This window comes from Theropithecus gelada, chromosome 6 (assembly GCF_003255815.1).
Source record: "Theropithecus gelada isolate Dixy chromosome 6, Tgel_1.0, whole genome shotgun sequence".
NCBI lineage: Eukaryota > Metazoa > Chordata > Mammalia > Primates > Cercopithecidae > Theropithecus > Theropithecus gelada.
The window spans coordinates 70,804,491-70,827,785 of NC_037673.1; positions in this window are offsets into that span (position 1 = coordinate 70,804,491).

The following is a 23,295-nucleotide window of genomic DNA, read 5'->3' on the forward strand; positions in this document are numbered from 1 at the left end:
ACACAGGAGAAATAGACAATTTAGCTGAAAGCTCCATCTTGCTTTGGAGCATTATTGTTTCTCTTCATTTCACCATTTTACCTTTTTTAAAATCCAAAATAAATTGTTGTGTGTGTTTCCTTAATGATTTGGTTTTGAAATTGTTATTGTTCAGACTTGTACTTCTGTGAGGACATCTACCCAGCAACTGCCTGTCCAACCTTGACTGATGCCACTCTTATTACTGCTCCTTGTAGCCAGGGATAATGGTATCAAAACAATTGTGTAATCCTCCTCATTTTTTTCTTTAAAAACTTTTGTCTTCCTTTGACAACCACTGTCCTGAATACATCCACCATATTTCCATTGCAATGCTTACTCCCAAATAAATATAATTTTCTTTCAGAGAACCTCTCTCTGTGTCTGTTATTTAGGTTAACAATAGATAGATAGATAGATAGATAGATAGATAGATAGATAGATAGATAGATGGCATCAAAGTCTTGAATGATTGTTTTTTTCAATACCTAACCCTTGATCCCCAATCGTTTATTTAATAATTTATTTCTTTCCTATTGAGTTATAGTGTATATTAAATCATTGTTGTATATTATAATAATTATTTATGTAAAGGTCTATTTGGTGGCTTTTTTCTGATCCATTAATTTTTATATTCTTGCATTGTCTATAAACCTTTTATTATTGTGATTTATTTTGATACCTGGGAGTCCTAGTCTTCCTAGCTGTTCTTCTTTGTAAAATTTTCCTTGCTATTCTTACAAGTTTTTCCGTATTAATTTTAGGATAATTTTGTTAAGCACTCCCCTCTCCAAACAATTCCTGTTGGGAATTTAAAAGGGGTCACATTAAATCCACATCCTACTTTGGGCTGAATTTGACATGTTTATATCCCTAAGTCTCCTCATCCAAGGATATCAATAGGATTTGTTTACAAGAAATGAAGATTTCCGCCGGGCGCGGTGGCTCAAGCCTGTAATCTCAGCACTTTGGGAGGCTGAGACGGGCAGATAACGAGGTCAGGAGATTGAGACCATCCTGGCGAACACGGTGAAACCCCGTCTCTACTAAAAAAATACAAAAAACTAGCCAGGTGAGGTGGCGGTCGCCTGTAGTCCCAGCTACTCAGGAGGCTGAGGCAGGAGAATGGCTTAAACCCGGGAGGCGGAGCTTGCAGTGAGCTGAGATCCGGCCACCACACTCCAGCCTGGGCGACAGAGCGAGACTCCGTCTCAAAAAATAAAAAATAAAAAAATAAAGAAATGAAAATTTCCTCACATTATCTTGGAAAATTAGGCCTATCATACTCATAGTTTCTGCTCACTCATGGCTCTGTACGCTGTCTTCTATCTTTTGGATTCTGCACCTGCCAACTGCTTGACTCTTTCCTCATACCTACAGTTTAAGTTTCCTAGAAAGAGGATTGGCCTACCCAAACATTGTCCCTATTGGAATAGAGTTTTCTTTTTACTATCATAAGAAGTAACATTTATTTGAATTCTGCGTGTATTTCTAAAGTTTGCTGTTTTCTTCATATTCTTGTTGACACATTTTTATTTTTCTTTCCTTCTTTTTTTGAGACAAGACCTTGCTCTGTTGCCCAGGCTGGAGTGCAGTGGTTTGATCTCAGCTCACTGCAACTTCTGTCTCCCAGACTCAAGCAATCCTCCCACCTCAGACTCCCAAGTAGCTGGGACTATAGGCACATGCCACTGCACCTGGCTCCTTTTTTTATTTTTTGTAGAGACGAGGTTTTACCGTATTGGCCATGCTGGCCTTGAACTCCTGAGCTCAAGCGATCCACCAATGTGCCTGACCACATTTCTCTTTTAAAAATAATTGCTGGGCACGGTGGCTCACGCCTATAATCCCAGCCCTTTGGGAAGCTGAGGGAGGCGGATCATGAGGTCAGGAGGTCAAGACCATCCTGGCTAACACGGTAAAGCCACATCTCTACTAAAAATACAAAAAAAAAAAAAAAAAAAAAAAATTAGCCGGGCGTGGTGGCGGGCACCTGTAGTCTCAGCTACTCGGGAGGTTAAGGTGGGAGAATCAGGTTACAGTGAGCCAAGATTGTGTCACTGCACTCCAGCTTGGGTGACAGAGTGAGACTTTGTCTCAAAAAAATAAAAATAAAAGATAAAGTTACGTATGATATTTCAGATATGTTGGCTGCTCATGAATAGGATTATGTTTCCTTTATGTTTTCTATAAAGAAAAGCTATTTTTAAAAAAGATGTTTTATTATATTCAACCACTTTACCATGTGCTATTATTTCTAAGTTTTTCCATTGATTCTTTTAAGGTTTCTATGTAAAAAAAAAAATTTCTTTTCAAATAACGCTTATGTCAAATCCTTTCATAAATTTACTTTTTAAAATTACCACTGTGGAGGCAGCATGCAAAATGGGAAAGTGGGCCTGGAAATCAGATGAGAAATTATGGTGCTTAGGAGTTATGCAGGATAGATAATAAGAGTTGAAAGGAGAGGGTGGATTTAAGAGAAATTCCAAAAGGTAGAACATGCAGGACTCTGCGATGCGGGGCAACGGACTGGGAGGAATAAAGGATGACTTCCAGGCTTCAGCGTTGCATGACTATGTAGAGAGATAGTTCATTAAGCAATTTTCATGGAAGACAGTAGTCACTCAGATTACAGCTAAGAGATTAGCAGATTATTGTATTCACAAGTAAAAATAAGGACACCAGGATTGCTGGGCTATAAGAGTAAGAATAACTTAGAGACTTAAGTCAGCTAAGGCTCCAAAGCATAAACCAGTTGTCCTTATTGTTGTGGCAGCTCCATGGGCCCTTGTGTTTATGGTGACGGCATCTCTCTGTCCCCATCTTATTATCACCCATCAATCATTTCACCCTTTTCCTCAGGTCTATCATACCAGTAGTTTCTGCTCACTCATGGCTCTGTATGCTGTCTTCTGAGTATCTTTTGGATTCTGCTCCTGCCAACTGCTTGACTCTTTCCTCAGACTTACAGTTTAAATTTCCGGCCGGGCGCGGTGGCTCAAGCCTGTAATCCCAGCACTTTGGGAGGCCGAGACGGGTGGATCACGAGGTCAGGAGATCGAGACCATCCTGGCTAACACGGTGAAACCCCGTCTCTACTAAAAAATACAAAAAACTAGCCGGGCGAGGTGGCGGGTGCCTGTAGTCCCAGCTACTCGGGAGGCTGAGGCAGGAGAATGGCGTAAACCCGGGAGGCGGAGCTTGCAGTGAGCTGAGATCCGGCCACTGCACTCCAGCCTGGGCGACAGAGCAAGACTCCGTCTCAAAAAAATAAATAAATAAATAAATAAATAAATAAATAAATAAATAAATAAATTTCCTAGAAAGAGAGTTGGCCTAACCAAACGCTATCCCTGTTGGAATAGAGTTTTCTTATCAGGGACTTAGCCAGCAGCGGGTTGGTTTCTGAAATGGCTGCCTTGAGGCAGGTATTCACTCTATCCAGTTGTGTGAGACAACCAACAGATCAGGGTAACACCGAGGGCCTCTGCAGTCAGCACAGTCTTTGTCGGGGGGACTCACTCTCACAATTTAGAAGCCTATGGACGTAGCCACAAGCTGTACTTGTTCTGGCTGCACTACAACAAGAAGGAAGGGCAGGTTGCGGGAGTGGGCCGCTAGGGGACACAAGTTAAGTTCTGGTCATGTTTCATCAGAGTTGCTTATAGTATGTCCCCACAGATAGGTCCTGCAGGTGGTGGGAAATTCTGGCCCAAGGTTGGGAGCCTCTGCAGCATTTTTCAGGTCCCTCTTGTAGTACCTACTATATTATAATCTAAATTTACTTGTTTCAAAACACCAGATCATTAGCTCCTTGAAGCCAAGGCTTTGGTCCAATTCACCTTTTTGTCCTCAGTGCCTGACACACAGTAAATGCTTAGTAAATATTTGCTGAATGAATGAATGGATGAATGATTGTGGTTTGGAGACAGTTAAATTGGTAGGGATAATAATAAGCTATTTTCTCCATTTTGTACTTGAAAAATATTAGAAGGAAAAAGACATTCATTCTAACTTTTGACATCTTTCCATATATATGTACAATTTACATAACTTCAATTCAACAAATTCTTTAATTTACATTATCTTTACATATTGTTCTTTTTTATGTAACATTATTTTGTACATGGATTTCCAAATATTGATGTATCCACATAATCGTTATTTTTATGAGTTTCCATTGTTTTTGTCTACTTACCCATATCCTATTTGTTGCATATTGGGAAACATGTCTGACAGCATAAAGACTGGTGTATATGTATAAATTAACTTTAATCTCACCAAGAGGTAATCAGCTAACATTTAAAGTACTCAAATCAGGAATCCACACTCCCCTTTCACTCCTGTTCTAATAAATTTCTTTTATTTTTGTCTTAGTATAAAAATAATCGACAATCATGGTAGAAAGTATGGAAGTCACAGAAAATTACAAAGAAACAGATTTTTAAAAATCTGTTGCCTCTGAGTAATATAACTACCCAGAGGCAAGTACTGGCAACATTTTGAAGTATTTCCTTTAGTCTCTTTTGCTTCTCTATGGTGACTTTTCACTTTCTCCACACTTGTTCTTCCCTGCATGCCATCAGTGTGTCTTTTATTTGTTTGTTTGCTTTTGTTTTTGTTTTTTGAGACAGGGTCTTATCCTGTTGCCTAGGCTGAAGTGCAGTGGCACACCATAGTTCATTGCAGCCTCAAACTCCTGGGCTCAAGTGATGATCTTCCCAACTCAGCCTCACGGGTAGCTAGGACTACAGGTGTGTGCCACAATGCCTGATGATATCGTTTGAATCTGTGTCTCCCACCCAAGTCTCATGTCGAAATGTAATCCCCAGTGCTGAAGGTGGGGCCTGTTGGGAGGTGACTGGATGGCGGTGGTTTCTCATGAGTGGTTTAGCACCACCCCCCGGGAGCTGTCATCACAATAGTGAGTTCTCATGAGATCTGGATGTGTGTAACACCTCCTTTCTTTTCTCTCTCTTGCTTCTGCTCCGGCCATGTAAGACACGCCTGCTTCCCCTTTGCCTTCTGTGATGAATGAAAGTTTCCTGAGGCCTCCACAGAAGCCGAACAGATGCCAGCACCATGCTTCCTACACAGCCTGCAGCACCATGAATGAATTAAACCTCTCTTCTTTGTAAATTCCCAGTCTCAGGTATTTCTTTATAGCAATGCAAGTATGGACTAAAACACCCAGCTACTCTTTCTTTCTTTCTCTTTCTTTCTTTCTTTTCTTTCTTTCTTTCTTTTTATTTATTTGTTTATTTATTTATTTTTTAGCAGAGATGGGGTCCCACTGTGTTGCCCAGGCTGGTCTGGAACTTCTGGGCTCAAGTGATCCTCTCACCTTGGCCTTCCAAAGTGCTAGGATTACAGATGTGAGTCACTGTGCCTTCAGTGCATCTTGTTTGACACCTCCTAAGACACTTCCCAAGAGAGTTACATAAGCATTTTAAATACAGTATCTTGCTGAAATCTGTATAAGAGTTTGTTAACTAGCTAGGGGAAAAATTATATTAGATATAATTTTTCATTGGCTCAAAATAGACTGTGCAGACATCACTGCCCTTGCATGAACAATTGTAAGAATCCAGCAAGCTCCACAAGTGGTCTAAGATTTAGAGCTCTACTTTATCCAGTACCTGTCACTTCATTAAGGAGTCTATTTCTTGAACCAACCATAGTATTGGCAGCTCCTGAGTCCTCAGAGTGAACCTCTCAGGTTAGAGAAAGAGTGCCTGAAGCCGGGATCTGCCCTGAGCTTAGAAGATCTTGTTATGTGATTGCTTGTACTTATTTTATTATTTTATTTTATTTTATCTATTAGAAACAAGGTCTTGCTCTGTCACTCAGGGTAGAGTGCAGTGGTGTGATCACAGCTCACTATAACTTTGAACTCCTGGCCTCAAGTGATCCTCCTTCCTCGGCCTCCTGAAGTGCTGGGATTACAGACATGAGCCACTGCACCTGGCCTGCTTTCTTACAAATGTGGTTTGGCAGAATTTGTTTTATGATTTGCCTTTATCATAACCTTGCTTACCACCTGGAAACAAGATTGTGAGGGAGAGGCACATAGATACTCCACCTAATCTTAATGGCCGGGTTACTGACTTTTACCTGACAATTATAGAACAAATTGGCTTATGTTGGTTCAAAATAAACTGCTTGCAAATGTTTCCTGTCATAAATAGCTGACTAGAATGAGATTTTTTTGAGACAGTCTCTCACTCAGGCTGGAGTGCAGTAGCACAGTCACAGCTCACTGAAGCCTCAACCTCCCAGGCTCAAGCCATCCTCCTACCTCGGCCTCCTAAGTAGGTGGGACTATGGGTCTGTGCTACCATGCTCAGCTAAATTTTTTATTTTTTGAAGAGACAGGTTTTACCATGTTTCCCAGGATGATCTCAAACTCCTGGGCTCAAATGATCCTACTGCCTTAGCCTCTGAAAGAGCTGGGATTACAGGAGTGAGCCACCACACTTGGCCTCAAATGACAATTTTTGGTAGCAAAGCACAATACTCTGAGATTAAAGTACAATCTGCACATATAAGTAAACTGAGGTCTCTAAAGTTAAGTGATTTGTTCAAGACTCACACAACTTGTTAGGGCAGGGCTGAGACTAAACCACAAAGTCTCATAGCCTAAAACAGTGAAAACACACATCTTCTTCCATCTTTCCAGGGTCATCCAAGTTTTTTCAACAATGGGCTATGTGGTGATTCTGAAGGTTACATGAAGGTTTAGTTGGTTAAAATCTGTGTCAAGAAGTTCCAAAGTTGGCATATGAGGGTCTGAGTTATTTGAAGTCTATGTGTATAATTTGGAGGTTTCATAAATGCTTATTTTTCTTTTCAAGTTCATTAACTTGCATCATCTCAATTTCATGGTCTAATTTTAACACTAAATTAGAACAGGATAAAGTCATCTAATTATGTTCAACTTCAATTATCGTTACTGATCAGTCCTGACTGCTACCATGATTACTGGCTCTAATCAGTTACACAGCAGTTAATGCCCCCTGTGCCCTAAACTATTTATGTGAGTTACTTTACTGGATAGTTCTGAAGGTCTCATATACTTCAGATAAGCCACACATTAGATACCCAGACACTATACAATGCTCGTTTTTATAATATGTCTACTAATTACATCCCAGCTGAGTCCTTGCATGAGATGTGTTTTTAGTCTGGCTCCTTTCTAGTCTGGCTCCTTTCATTAATCTGGCTGACCTTGTTTGAGTCATTTAACCTCTCTGAACTTTCTATTGAGAGAATGCAGGTAGACAATCTCTAAGAGCAATTCAAAACTACCCTTCACTTTTCTTTTTTTTTTTTTTTTTTTTGAGACGGAGTCTCGCTCTGTAGCCCAGGCTGGAGTGCAGTGGCCGGATCTCAGCTCACTGCAAGCTCCGCCTCCCGGGTTCATGCCATTCTCCGGCCTCAGCCTCCCGAGTAGCTGGGACTACAGGCGCCCGCCATCTCGCCCTGCTATTTTTTGTATTTCTTAGTAGAGACGGGGTTTCACTGTGTTCGCCAGGATGGTCTCGATCTCCTGACCTCGTGATCCGCCCATCTCGGCCTCCCAAAGTGCTGGGATTACAGGCTTGAGCCACCGCGCCCGGCCTACCCTTCACTTTTCACAATTTAGGAACCCTTACATTCATATTTACTTCCAAAAGGGTGCTCTAAATCCCTGCCTTCTTTCCAACTTGGCTTGAGTCTTTTGGAAGGAAACCTGAACATCTCCCTTACCATTTCCTTTGATTCTACCACCAGCCCTCAAAAGCCTCAAACTCTTTAAAGCCAAAGGCACAAATAAGGAAAAGAAAATCTTCTCCTTTCTCATCCAGTGTCTAAATCACTACACTAGTCAAGTTACTTCTTCCCACACCCTCCAGTTTTTCTGGGATTGTAATTTTTTTTACAGTTTTGAAACAAAACATATTTCTCTGTAAATGTTTTCTGCTTCTAAGGAAAGAAGAAAACAGCTACCATCTCTGCCCAAAAGGGCAGGTTTATTCCAAACTTTAACCAATTTTTAAATCTTTCTTACTGTTTGCACTCTTTAATTCTTGTTCTGTTTAATTAAATTTATTTTATTTTGTCTCATTATAAAAATAATTAACAATCATGGTAGAAAATATGAAAGTTATGGAATACTGCAAACAAGGAGATTTTTTTTAAAAGTGATAATCTAACTACCCAGAGGCAACCACGGACAACGTTTTGACATATTTCCTCTAGTCTCTTTTGCTTCTCTGCATTGACTTTTCCACCTTGTCTCCGTACTTGTTCTTCCCTGCATGCCTTCAATGTCTGAGAACTCTCCACCTACCCAAGTAAGCAGACGAAAAGATTCAAGAACTTGGAGGGAAACTATATTCTGGAATATGCTGGAATATGCAGAACAATTCCTTCTTTTTCAGACCATGCTTCCTCCCTAATTTTTTTGTTATAAACATTTCTGAACACACAAAAAAGTTGAAATGGTGATAAAATGAAGATCTGGACCAGGCGCGCTGGCTCACGCCTGTAATCCCAGCACTTTGGGAGGCCGAGGTGGGTGGATCACCTGAGGTCAGGAGTTCAAGACCAGCGTGGCCAACATGGCAAAACCCCATCTCTATTAAAAATACAAAAAATTAGCCAGGTGTGGTGGCACGCGCCTGTAATTCCAGCCACTCAGGAGACTGAGGTAGAGACAATCGCTTGAACCTGGGAGGCGGAGGTTGCAGTGAGCCTAGATCGTGCTATTGCACTCCAGCCTGGACGACAGAGTGAGACTCTGTCTCAAAAAAAAAAAAGTATCATAAAGACCCCCACCATGATTATGAATTTATCTGTTTCTCCACTTAGTTGTTTCCAGTGTTTTTCCTTTATCCGGTTGGAGCTATAGTATGGCATGCACAAAGATTTAGGGTTCTGTTTTCTTCCTATTGTATTGACTACTTTATCATTATGAAATGCCCCTCTTTTATCTGATAATCCTTAATTTGCTAATGTAATACATCGTATCTAGTAATGCTTCTAGAAGCATAATACGTTATATTTAGTAATGTTTTTGTTCTGATATTACTATAGTCATATCTACTTGCTTTTGGAAAGCATTTACTTGATATAACTTCTTTCATTCTTTTACTTATCTTTAACCTTTCTTGTCCTTATATTTAAAGTAGGTCTATGATAAATAACATATGCTTGGGCTTTTAAATCCAATCTGACAGTCCTAGTCTTTTACTTGAATTTCTATGTAGTATAGCTAATGATATGATTTAATTTATATCTTCCATCTCACTATTTTTGTTTTTAATCAACCGATTTTATGTTCCTTTTTAATTCTCTTTTGCCTTCTTCTGAATGAATCAATTAGTTTTATTATTCCATTTTCCCTCTACAAACTTTTTATTTATTTATTTACTTTTTGAGACAAGGTCTTGCTCTGTCATCCAGGCTGGAGTGCAGTAGCATGATCTCAACTCACTGCAGCCTCCATGTCTCCGGTTCAAGTGATTCTCATGCCTCAGATTACAGGCGCCCACCACTGTGCCTGGCTAACTTTTGTATTTTTAGTAGAGATGGGGTTCCACCATATTGCCCGGGCTGGTCTCCAACTCCTAGCCTCAAGTGATCCACCCACCTTGGCCTCTCAAAGTGCTGGGATTACAGATGTGAGCCACCGTGCCTGGTCACCTCTAATAACTTTTCAGTTATACACTTTTTTTTTCTTGAGACAGCGTTTTGCTCTTGCCCAGGCTGGAATGCAGTGGCGCGATCTCAGCTCACTGCAACCTCTGCCTCCTGGCCGGGTTCAAGTGATTCTCCTGCATCAGCCTCCCAAGTAGCTGGGATTACAGGTACATACTACCATGCCCAGCTAATTTTGTATTTTCAATAGAGACAGGGTTTCACCTCAAATGATCCACTCACTTCAGCCTCCCAAAGTGCTGGGATTACAGGCGTGAGCCACTGCGCCAGGCCAGTTATACACTCTTTTACTAGAGATTACCACATGCCTCCTTGACTTAGTATAGTCTAACACAAATTATTGCTTTCAGTTCTTAGTTGGTAATGCAGAACCCTAGAACATATTAACTCTGTTTACATCCTCCTGCTTTTTGCCTTATTGATGTCAGGCATTTTCATTTTACATATATTTTAAATTCCACACACACTACTAGTATTATTTTGTACAGTCGATTTTAATTTATATTAGCCACATACTTACCATTTCTGTTGCTCTTCATGCTTTCCCACAGCTCCATGTGTACACCTGGGATTACTTTCCTTATGCCTATAGAACTTTCTTTGGTATTTATTCTAATGCAGCCCTGCTGGTGATGAATTCTTTCAGCCTTCATTTTGTATATGTCTCAAAACATCCTTATTTGGCCGGGCACAGTGGCTCATGCCTTTAATCCCAGCACTTTGGGAGGGTGAGGCGGGTGGATCACCTGAGGTCAGGGGTTTGAGAACAGCCAAGCCAACATGGCAAAACCCCATTTCTACTAAAAATATGAATATTAGCTGGGCATGGTGGTGGGCGCCTGTAATCCCAGCTACTCAGGAGGCTGAGGCAGGAGAACTGCTTGAACTCCAGAGGCGGAGGTTTCAGTGAGCCGGGATCGCGCCACTGCACTCCAGCCTGGATGACCAGAGTGAAACTCCGTCTCAAAAAAAGAAAAAGAAAAAGAAAAAAATTCGTTATTTAATCTTCGTTTTATAAGACTATTGTGCTTGACATAGAAATCTAAATTGGTAGTTGTTTTCTTTCGGCCATTTGATTATGTCATTTCATTTTTTTCTGTCTGCTATCATTTTTGTTGAAAAGTTAATTTTATGTTAATAAATGTCAGGCACATATAGTCAAACAGGTGAAAACCAAAGACAAAATGAAATCCTGAAAGGACTTGGAATACAAAAGACTGAATTCCTTCAAAGGAGCAACCATAAGGCTGTTTTTCTGATTATTTATCTTTATTGGTAGTAAGTGTTCTTGGGGTTCACAGCTGGGGTTCACTGAGCTTCCTAAACCTGTGGATTAGTGGTGTTTGTTTGTTTTCAGACAAAGTCTTGCTCTGTTGCCAGGCTGGAGTGCAGTGGTGCGATCTTGGCTCACTGTAACCTCTGCCTCCTGGGTTCAAGCGATTCTCCTGCCTCAGCCTCCTGAGTAGCTGGGACTACAGGTGTGTGTCACCACACCCTATTAATTTTTGTATTTTTGATAGAGATGAGATCTCACCATGTTGGCCAGGATGGTCTCCATTTCTTGACCTCATGATCTGCCTACCTTGGCCTCCCAAAGTGCTGGGATTACAGGTGTGAGCCACCACACCTGGCCTGGTGTTTTTTTTTTTTAATCAGTATTGAAAATTCTTGACCAAAAGATTTTCAAATATTATTTCAAACTCATTCTCTTGTTTAACTTCTGAGTCTCTAATTTGCATGTATGTAGACCTTTAATTTGCATGTATGTAGACCTTTAGATTGTATCTGAATTTATCTTAATCTGTTTTTTTCCATGTGATTTAGTGTGGAATGTTTCTATAGATTCATCTTCCAGTTCAGTAATCCTGTCTTCAGCTGTAATCAAAACACCGTTAACACATCTATCAAGTTCTTAATTTCAAATGGTGTATTTTTCATCTGTAGAATGCCCATTTGATTTTTAATAGGTTCCTTTAATTATCCATTTTTAATTAAAATTTTTTCATTTATTTTCTTGACTATATTAATCATAGATACTTTAGAGTCTTTGCTGACTCTAAGGGTGATCTGGATCACCTATATGTCTATTTATTGCTACTTTTTCTCTTGGTTATCTGTCACATGATTTTCACATGGCTAATAATTTGTATTGAATTCTGGACACGTATATAAAAATTGTAGTGGCTTCTAAAGATGCCATTTACCACCAAAGAATTTCACCTTTTCCTTTACTAGACAGAGTAGGAGCCAATTCCATTAATCTAATAATGAATGAGCTGTATTGAGCTAGTGTCACATTTTTAGTAAGACTTAATTTACCATGAGTTTTCTCTTATTCCTGGGAGTGACTCCCGAAGTCCTTCAATGGAAGCCCTGGAGGGTTTCATCTCTCACCATGGAGAGAGAGTGGAAAATTTCACTCTACTTTTCAGAGGATTTTGCCTTAGTTCCCAGATAGTATACCATGACCAACTCTCATTTTGTTGGATGTATATTCTTAATAAATTGTTTTATAATAACGAAGAGTTGGGGGAAAATTTACTTCTTTTTCCTTGAGTTATATGTTTCTTTGAGAGTAGATTCATTATCATCTTTAGTTTGTTAGCTCCCTTTCTTTAATTCTTTTATTTTCTGAATATAGTATGTTTATCAAGTTGCCATGCTATTTCTTTCCTTGTAGCTCATAAAAGCAGTGGGCTGTTGTGTCTAGATTCTAGAGCAGTGGTTCTCAACTTAGGGTAATTTTGTCCGTAGACAACATTTGGTAATGTCTGAAGACATTTTTGGGTGTCTCAACTGTGGTGATGGGGTGTTGCTACTGGCATCGAGTGGGTACAGATTAGGGATGCCACTAAATATTTTACAAGTCATAGGATGCCCCCTTCCTTCCCCACACAAATACACACTCAAAAGAATTATCTGGCCCCAAATGTCAAGTGCTCAAGTTGAGAAACCCTGTTCTAGGACCTTCTGTTTATATGATGTATTACATGGAGAAATTGTTCTTATTATGATTCCCATACTAGAGACCTATTTGCCTTCCTCTAAGAACAAAAACTTTCAAGCTGAATGCTGAGTTCTATTCAATATTGAGGACACTGAAATGGAGAGTTCTTTTGGCACTACATTCACCTGTTACTATGTCACCTGGGGTTTGCTCTATTTTCTGAGATTTCTTATACCCAGGAAGCCTCCACCTGATTGGAGCAGGCTTCAGATTACTTCCATAATTCAGGCCACTTTCCCAATTCAGCATGAACATAGAAAATGGTGATCCCTGGCCGTTCTTTCTGTCTTTGCTGACATGCTGTGGGTGCTATTGGCCTCTCTCCTGGGTTTCTTTGACTTTTCCCTAGGCTGTCTACTGGCTACCTCGGTTTATTTCTCTCCTAAGTGGGAGTTGTTAAGGAACGCTGGATCAAATTCCCTAATTTCTCTGTCTTGATTAATGGGAAAAGGCAGGGGTAGGTTTAAGAAGAGGTTAGAGGTAAAAAATCTCCTGTTTGGTTCCTTGAGCAATGCTTTTTAAGGCTTATGACACAACGTTATACTTCTCCCCTTGCTTTGTGGCTACAAGTGAAATTTTTGCCTCTATCTCACTATCTTTTGAAGATTTTGTCAGGTAGTGAGGAAAGGAAACTTTTGTGTCCAGCCTGTCATTTTATCCCAAATATAGCAATAGGTATTAAAATATTACAGACCCAGCATTTTATTACCCTAATATTACCGTATTATTGATCTTAGATGGCTCTAAAATTAGGCCAAACAGGAAGCACTAGGTCTGGGAATTTACCCATGGATAACAGTGACGGGGTGCGGGGCAGGGGGGCGCTATAAGCAAGGAATCATGATCATGTGGAAAGTTTATGTTTGTTTATTTGAGACAGGGTCTCACTCTGTCACCCTATCTGAAGTGCAGTGGCACAATCACAGCTTACTGCAGCTTTGAATTCCTGGGCTCAAGTGATCTTCCTACCTTAGCCTCTCAAGTAGCTAGGACTACGGACGCACACCACACGCCTGGTTTGTTTGTTTGTTTCTTTCTTTCTTTCTTTCTTTCTTTCTTTTTTCTTTCCTTCCTTCCTTCCCTCTTCCCTCTTCCCTCTTTCTTCCTTCCTTCCTCTCTCTTCCTTCCTTCCTTCCTTCCTTTCTTTCTTTCTTTCTTTCTCTCTTTCTTTTTCTTTCCTTCCTTCCTTCCCTCTTCCGCCTTCCTTCCTTCCTTCCTTCCTTCTTTCCTTCCTTCCTTCCTTCCTTCCTTCCTTCCTCTCTCTCTCTCTCTCTCTCTCTCTGTCTCATGTGGTCTCACTATGTTGCCCAGGCTGGTCTTGAACCCCTGGACTCAAGTGATCCTCCTGCCTCAGCCTCCCAAAGTGTTGGGATTACAGGTATGTACCACTGTGCCTGGCCTAATATTTTTTTACTTTTTGTGGAGGTGAGGACTCACTATGTTGCTGTGGAGGAAAAGTTAAATATTAAATTTGAATTCAATTGAACATGGACACAAACAATGGTCACCAGGTCCCAGAACAGGCTGTGTGAGCCCCTTGAGGCATTCATCCAGCACTGTTTCGGAGAAATCTCTATTTCAATCGATTCCCATACATTAGTTACTGAAAAACAATAGACAATCACAAAAACAGGTTGACCTTTTTGTGTTCCTTGAGCCCAGTCGCCAAGAACCCTCGTGACTGGGCCTCATGCCAAACAACTTGTTACAAAAAGAGTTAGGGTCCCAGAGTGCGCCGAAGCTTCATGAGACCTCTCATCATCTGTACACGGACGAGTGGCTGACTCTGGAGCCCAGGCTGTTGCTTCCCGGTCTAGTGGTGAATCCTCCATAGTCTGGTGAATGTAAATATCTTTTCCCTTCTCTTCCCATCACAATTTGCTGATTATACCAATCTCCTTATTATATCATTTGCTTATTATATCTGCATTGCCATTTACATGGGATAAAGGTTGTTTACCCTTAAAGGTATTGTGTGTGTGTGTCTTTTCTCCCCTCGCACGTTTCCTACACGTTGCCTAGGCTGATCTTGAACTTCTGGCCTCAAGCAGTCCCTGCCTTGGCCTCTTAAAGTGCTGGGATTACAAATGCAAGCCACCGTGCCTGACTGGAAGTTTTTTAGAAGAGGCTTGTAAATACCACCTAACTAGGAAGAAATGGGAAAAGTCAATCTAGAAATAGACAAGTCAGATGGGATTCCTGTCCAATAAGTCAGGCAAATCAGGGTGAGAAATAGGGTCTTGAGGGTTTGACCCTCAGATTATAGCTGCTCAGGAGATTGCTCTCCTCACATACCTGTAATCAGTTTTCCTTCCTTTGGAGCACATGACACCTCTTCCTCTAATCCAGTTTACTTCCTCTTTATTTATTTATTTATTTATTTTTTGAGATGGAGTCTTGCTCTGTCACCCAGGCTGGAGTGCAGTGGCACAATCTCTGCTCACTGCAACTTCCATCACCAAAGTTCAAGTGATTCTCCTGCCTCCACCTCCCCAGTAAGCAGGGATTACAGGTGCCTGCCACCACACCCGGCTAATTTTTGTATTTTTAGTAGAGACAAGGTTTCACCATGTTGGCCAGGTTGGTTTTGAACTCACAGCCTCAAGTGATCTACCTGCCTCAGCCTCCCAAAGTGCTGGGATTACAGGTGTGAGCCTCCACGCCCAGCATCAGTTTACTTCTCAGACCATTCCAGTCTAATTCTATCTAGCTTTCTTAGCTATTTTTAGAAAAAGAACACTGGCTTAGAAGAAGGGGAGAGAGGTGTAAGTTTTCTTGCAAGTCCAGCTTTCCTACCCTGCTCCTAATTAGGTTTTCTGTTTCTGTGGCTGTGACTTCTCTACCTCCAGCTTGCTGTGTTTACTTCTCCCAAACAACAGCTCAGTATACTTACTTCTCAAATATAGTTTTCAAAACACATGGAGGAATCCACAAACCTCTGTGCATCAGAGTCCAATTTTCTTGCCCTCAAAAAGGCACACAGCTGTATACACAGCATGTTTTGATCACTGGCAAGAGCTTTCTACCTGCCAAACACTTAAATTCATTAACATTTACTGAGAATGGCAGGATGTAGGGTACTGTTTGTCAATAGCCACAGTCTTCCCATCTTCTCACCACCCTAGGAAAGAAGGCTGAGGAGAGAGATTTCTCACACAGATGACCCCAGTCAAGAGCCAAAATACCTTGGCAAGAAGCAGCCAAAAAAACACTCCACTCCCTGTAAGTTCTGCATTTGGAGTTTCTCTGCAGTTTGCTAGACTGAGTAAATAGAGCTGGCAGCCAGAAATAAATATCTGTTTTTTACAGCCAGAAGAGGGACAGCTCCACGAGTGTTCATCTGTGTCTGCCTTTGGCTCACTGGTTTTGTTTCCACAGCTTTGGTTCATGAGTGGACATCGAGCGGGCCTAATGCAGGTGGAGACACTTCTGGAGGTGCGGGCCTAGGGAGGAGAGGTGAAGAGCAGGAAACGCATCAGCACTTTTTCTTCTAAGCGCTTTATGTCCCCAGAAGGCTCTGAAAATTTCAAGAAATTTTGTGAATTTCTTAATCTGTGGTCATCGCTATGTAAGCGGCCACAAGTTGAAGGGGAAGTAATTTTGCAATTAGGTGTTTCTTGAAGTTCAAGTGACTAGCCCACTTAAGGTACACTGAGGAGATTTGGCCATATCAGATGGTCAGATCCAAAATATCCAAGATCTGGTTTCTAAAATTAGGAACCTGACCCTGACACTCCTGCAGATTTGTTTAAGGTGTTTGAATGTTTTTCAACAAATTGGTCAATTTGGCAAACTGACTTTTGAAGAAATTACTTTCAGAGATATGACAGAGCCCACTTTTCTCCTTGACACTGGATCCTCATTACCTACTCGGACCCTTAGTATGACTCCATCCTGGGGTCTGACTCTGCCAAACCACTCCAGCTCTCAGTCTACTTCTCAGGCCTCTGACCTCAGCTGTACAGCTAGCCAAAAACACCTACCTCAGAGCCATTTATCAACTTGCTTGCCATGCCTTAAGCCCTTGTAACTCTTTATCCATAGCTGTCATTTTTGGTCTCTCTGAATCATGCTCTCTTTCTTAAAGCTCACTGTTGTTCTGGATTCCATGGCCACTGTCTCTGACTCACTCTTCCAAATCAAGGCTCCTATCCTCAGGCTGAGTAAGCTGGGAGGAGGCCTCTGCTGTCGCAGTGGGAGGCCTCCAGGGTCATTCTGACTCATCCTCTCCTTATTTTGCTTTGTTGGTATCTATCTGTGTGCTGCTTTCACTCACAAAACTTTTGACAGCAAATGCGTGGTATCTTTTCCAACATCACTTCACCGAATTTCCAACACCAGCTGGGTGTTCTACAATGCAATTCAATTCTAATACTATTTATCTGGAGTTAGCTTCAGATCCCACAAGTTAATGAAGTGTAACCAAACGCAGTTTCGGCCATGTGCTGCTTACAAAGTCAAATAACAAGGACAAGGAATGGTGGAAGGAAAGTGACTTTATTCCAGAGCTAGCAGTGGGAAAATGGCCAAGCTTTGTGCCTTACAGCAACCATTTCAGGTAGGGTTCAGTGGCTCACGCCTGTAATCCCAGCACTTTGGAAGGCCAAGGCAGGCGGATTGCTTTAGCCCAGGAGTTTGAGACAAGCCTGGCAACATGGTGAAATTCCATCTCTACAAAAAATACAAAAATTAGCCAAGTGCGGTGGCATGAGCCTTGAGTCCCAGCTACTCGGGAGACTGAGGGAGAAAGATCGCTTGAACCTGGGAGGTCAAGGCTTCATCAGAGAGAGGCCCTATCTCAAAAAAAAAAAAAAAAAAAAAAAAAATTCAAATTTTGGACAGAATGCAAGGGGTTAAAAAGGGAAGCTTGCTATGGGTGGAGTGGGGGGTAGGGGCAGGCATGCTGAAGGGGCATGTTATGTTTTAGTCTTTTTTTTTTTTTTTCATACAGAGTCTCATTCTGTTTCCCAGGCTGGAGTGCAATGGCGTGATCCCGGCTCACCACAACCTCCACCTCCCGAGTTCAAGTGATTCTCCCTGGTAGCTGGGATTACAGGTACCCACCACCATGCCCAGCTAATTTTTGTATTTTTAGTAGAGACAGGGTTTCACTATGTTGGCCAAGCTGGTTTCAAACTCCTGACTTCAAGTGAGCTGCTTGCCTCAGCCTCCCAAAGTGCTAAGATTCTAGGCGTGAGCCACCATACCCAGCCGGCCGGAAGTATGTGTCTGTTACAGGACTTGCTCTGATGACTTATCTTGGATTATTGCCCCCTATGGTGGTGAATGGGCTGGTGCCATCTCCACCACAATTGGGTTGTAAACTCACTGCAAACTTGAGGTAATCTCCTGGTGGGGAGAATTCGGTAGGTGACTGGATTGTTTTAAGATTCAGTTCCTGGAATTTATAAGCAAGCATAAAAATTGATAAGGGGACACTATGCTTGGTGGAAAGAAAGAGGGCAAAGGTTACCATTTTATTCTTAAGAAGTTAAACACTAGTCGGGTGCGGTGGCTCATGTCTATAATCCCAGCACTTTGGGAGGCCAAGGGGGTGCGTATCATCTGAGGTTGGGGGTTTGAGACCAGCCTAGCCAGCATGGTGAAACCCTGTCTCTACTAAAAATACAAAAATTAGCCTGGTGTGATAGCATGCACCTGTAATCCCAGCTACTTGGGAGGCTAAGGCAAGAGAATAGCTTGAACCTGAGAGGCGGGGGTTGCAGTGAGCCGAGATCATGCCACTGCACTCCAGCCTGGATGACAGCGCAAGACTCTGTCCCAAAAAAAAAAAAAAAAAAAAAGTTAAACATACAGTAAGCAAGGAGGAAAAAGGAAATAAAAAGAGAGAAAGAAAAAAAGTTGCTAATAGGGTAATTTGGTGGCAGGATCAGTCCAACAAGACTGCTACCACTTCAGATGCCAGCCACAAGTTCCAGATTGTCACTGGTACTTCTCTCTATCTGGCTATGAATTTGTGGCTTTCCACAACCTCCTCCTGAGGTTTGATAATTTGCTAGAACATCACAGAACTCAGGAAAGTGCTTTACTTGCCATTACTCATTTGTTATGAGGGATACAACAAGCAAACAGAGGAGATGCAGAGGACAAGGTAGGGATTCGGAGCTTCCATACACTCTGGGCACACCATTCTCCCAGCACCTCACGGTGTTTACCAACCCAGAATTTTTCTAAACCCCAATATTTAGTGGTTTTAATGAAGTGTTCATTAAGTAGGCACAATGGATTAAATAATTGGTCATTAGTGATTAACCCCATCTCCACCTTCTCCTTCCTCCCTGGAGGTTGGAGTGCTGGCCTAAAAATTCCAACCATCTAATCATGCCTAATCATGGTTTTTCTGGTGACCAGCTCCCACCCTAACACTATCTAGGTGTCCCTAGTTGCCAGTCATCTCATTAGTACATAAAAGATGCTAGTAGGCTAGGGCAGTAGCTCATGCCTATAATCCTAGCACAGGGGGAGGCCAAGGTGGGAGGATTGCTTGAGCCTGGGAGATCAAGACCAGCCTCCTCAACATAGTGAGAACCTCATCTCTACAAACCTTTTTTTTTTTTTTTTGAGATAGAGTCTTGCTCTGTCACCCAGGCTGGAGTACAGTGGCATGATCTTGGCTCACTACAACCTCTGCCTCCCAGGTTCAAGTGATTCTCTTGCCTTAGCCTCCCAAGTAGCTGGGACTACAGGTGCATACCACCACGTCTGGCTAATTTTTTGTACTTTCTTTTTGTAGTAGAGAACAGGTTTCACTGTGTTTGCCAGGATGGCCTCAATATCCTGACCTCAAGTGATCCGCCTGCCTTGGCCTCCCAAAGAGCTGGGATTACAGGCATGAGCCACTACGCCTTGCCATTTTTTTTTTTTTAATTAGCTGAGCGTAGTGGTGCGCACCTATAGTCCCAGCTACGTGGGTGGCTGAGGTGGGAGAATTGCTTGAGCATGTAAGGTTGAGGCTGCAGTGAGCTCTGGTTGTGCTACTGTACTCCAGCATGGGCAACAGAGCAAGACCCTGTTTCAAAAAAAAAAAAAAAAAAAAGAAAAAAAAAAGCCAGTATCATTCCAAGGGATTCCAAAGGTTTTAGTTTAGGAGCTGTGTATCAGGGACTAGGAACAAAGACTAAATTTTCTTTTTAGTATGTCATAGTATCCTACAAAAACTAACAAACTCATCACTTGCTAAATTTCTGAAACTGGGGATACATACACAACACTATTTAAAAGGGCAGTTGTCTTCTCTGGGTTTCTGGATCTGACAACATACAACCAGTTATCGCATATTAACATACCAAATTGCTTTAAATTGTATGTTATTTATACTTAATGTAAACTAAAATGTGCCATCCCTTTGCTCCAGCATCTCCATCTCCAGGGATAATCCCTATGCCGCCCTCAGGCTGGCACTGCATGACCTGACCCCTCCTGTTCCCTGACTAGGAGTGGGCGGTTAACCCACACTGACCCACTTGGCCTCTCACACATGCATTTGAGTTGAGGGACAGAGAGCAGAAGCTGGAAGCTGCAGGCTATTAACAGCAGAGCTCTAAGGGGAAGATCCCCAAACTCATGCATCAAGGTCCCTTTCCTCCCTGAATCCTGCTTATTTAACTTTTGTTTAGACTTCATGAGACCTAGTGCTCTGTTTCAGACTTGTACCATTCTAGGCGTTGTTTGCAGCAAACATAAATGAGATATGTACTTCAATGTTGCAGATTCATTGGTTGGCTCTTCCCACTATCTCTTCCTTGCTGTTTTTCCCAACAGAGGTTAGAAAACATCAATATTCTATTTCTCTGCTTCTCTTGCCTTTAAGGGTGCTAGAGTTCTGGTCAAGGACACATACATTTCTATGTATGTCTTCGGAAGAAGTTTAGGGAAAGGATTTTTATGATAAATGAATCAGGTGCAGCTGGTATGCCTCTTCACCTTATTCTCACTTTGAATTAACATGTAATACTAGGAGCCTCAGCACCCACCTTGAGGCTATGTGGGAAAGGCCAACCGAATTGTAGAGGTGCTGTCCCTGACACTGTGGAGCTGCTGAACCAATGCCAGTAACCACCAACCTCCAGATTTCTTGATATAGAAGGGAAAAAATGTTTAAGCCACTGTGAGTTAGGTTCTCCATTGCCTGCTGCTGAAATGAAGAGTTCAAAAGCAATTCTGCCATGAAGACTGATTGCCCTCGTACAAAGAAATACTTCCTGCTATTTAGGCAGTAACTCAAAAAGTAAAATTCACTAGTTCTATGCTGCCTACAATTATTTTCTAATCATTCCACACGCACTTGCACAAATTGAACTTCTTAATCATGGGAACTAAATCATCTACCTTATTTAAAATTTCCACAATCTCTGAGCAGGCTGGACAATCGGAAAAATGCTTTTAAAATTCTTTCCATGAGGCACTAGGGCTCTAAATAAAGTACATCCCCCGAGTCAGTAAGCAGTTTCAGAAAGTAGTACCTTTGGAACTAAACAAACCAAAACAAACCAAAACAAAACAAAACAAAAAAAACCTTGTGATTCACTACAGGCAGAAGAATTTCATACTGAGAGAGACCTTATAAACGTGTGGCTGCAGAGAACAGTGTTTTATGTATGAAAACAAGGATAAAACCACTTGGCAAAAGATAATATTGGATTTACACCTCGTACCAGAAGAATATACTACAAAGGGATCAGAAATGTTAGTGTAAAGAATGAAATCAAACAAGAACTAAAAGAAAACACAGGTACATTTTTTATAACTTAGGTGTGGTGAAAGGCTAAGTAAAACTCAATATATAGATGTAATAAAAGGAAATACTACATATTTTTAAAACCACAAGTTTTTGTATGGCAAACACCACCATAAATAAGAAAAATCAAAAAACAAATGATAAACTAGAAGAAATATTTGCAAAATACATCACAACAACAAGCAAATCTCAAATCTAATAGCATATAGAGGAGTAACAGTGATACAGATTAGAGCAACCTTGTAGGCAAGTAAAAATATATATTAACACCACTTACCCAGCTCCCATTCATTTTAGGATTTATTTTACTTATTAATTTTAATTTTAATATTTTGAGATGGAGTCTTGCTCTGTCGCCCAGGCTGGAGTGCAGTGGCACGATCTCTGCTCACTGCAACCTCCGCCTCCCTGGTTCAAGTAATTCTCGTGCCTCAGCCTCCTGAGTAGCTAGGATTACAGGCACCTGCCACCATACACAGCTAATTTTTATATTTTTAGTAGAGATGGGGGTTTCACCACTTTGGCCAGGCTGGTCTCGAACTCCTGACCTCAAGTGATCTGCCCGGCTTGACTTCTCAAAGTACTGGGCTTACAGGTTTGAGCCACCATATCTGGCCACCATTTTAGGATTTAATAGTGAAATATTAAAGGCAGAAATGTTGGAACTCTTAACTATTTATGATAGACTCCTTCCAATAGTCAGGGAGTTTCCAACTTAGTGTGTATAACAATTTTTGTCAAAGCTGTAAAAACAAAATTTGCATACTGTATTTTAAGAAATATAAAGAGATTTAAATGGTATTTTTGACTCTGACATTTTTCCTCCTCATTGTTTTTAAGGCCTTGAGATCCTGTTGGAGTTAATTTTTCTTTTTGCATTGATTTTAGAACGAACCTAACTCTCACAAATAATATGCCTCCTCTGTCTGACAAAATGAGATATTAGATATTGGAAACATAGTCACCACCTATCTGTCAAAACTTCAAAAATTCCTACTTAACTACCCATTAACTCTCTTGTTCTTTCTTTGAAATACTTACTGAAAGAAATATCTGATGGTTTCACTTGGCTTGAGAAAGTCCTGCTTAATAGTATTTATAAAAAGAGTCAGAATTTCACTAATGTTAAGACCATCAACAAACGTACATATTGATCACTTTCTATGCGTTATAATCCATGCTTACTTGCAAGATTAAAAACATTGAAGGCTCTCTGTTTCTCTGTTATTGGTGTGTAAGAATGCTTGTGATTTTTGCATATTGATTTTATATCCTGAGACTTTGCTGAAGTTGCTTATCAGCTTAAGGAGATTTTGGGCTGAGACGATGGGGTTTTCTAAATATACAATCATGTCATCTGCAAACAGGGACAATTTGACTTCCTCTTTTCCTAATTGAATACCCTTTATTTCTTTCTTCTGCCTGATTGCCCTGGCCAGAACTTCCAACACTATGTTGAATAGGAGTGGTGAGAGAGGGCATCCCTGTCTTGTGCCAGTTTTCAAAGGGAATGCTTCCAGTTTTTGCCCATTCAGTATGATATTGACTGTAGGTTTGTCATAAAAAGCTCTTATTATTTTGAAATATGTCACATCAATATGGAATTTATTGATAGTTTTTAGCATGAAGGGCTATTGAATTTTGTCAAAGGCCTTTTCTGCATCTATTGAGATAATCATGTGGTTTTTGTCTTTGGTTCTGTTTATATGATGGATTATGTTTATTGATTTGCATATGTCGAACCAGCCTTGCATCCCAGGGATGAAACCCACTTGATCGTGGTGGATAAGCTTTGTGATGTGCTGCT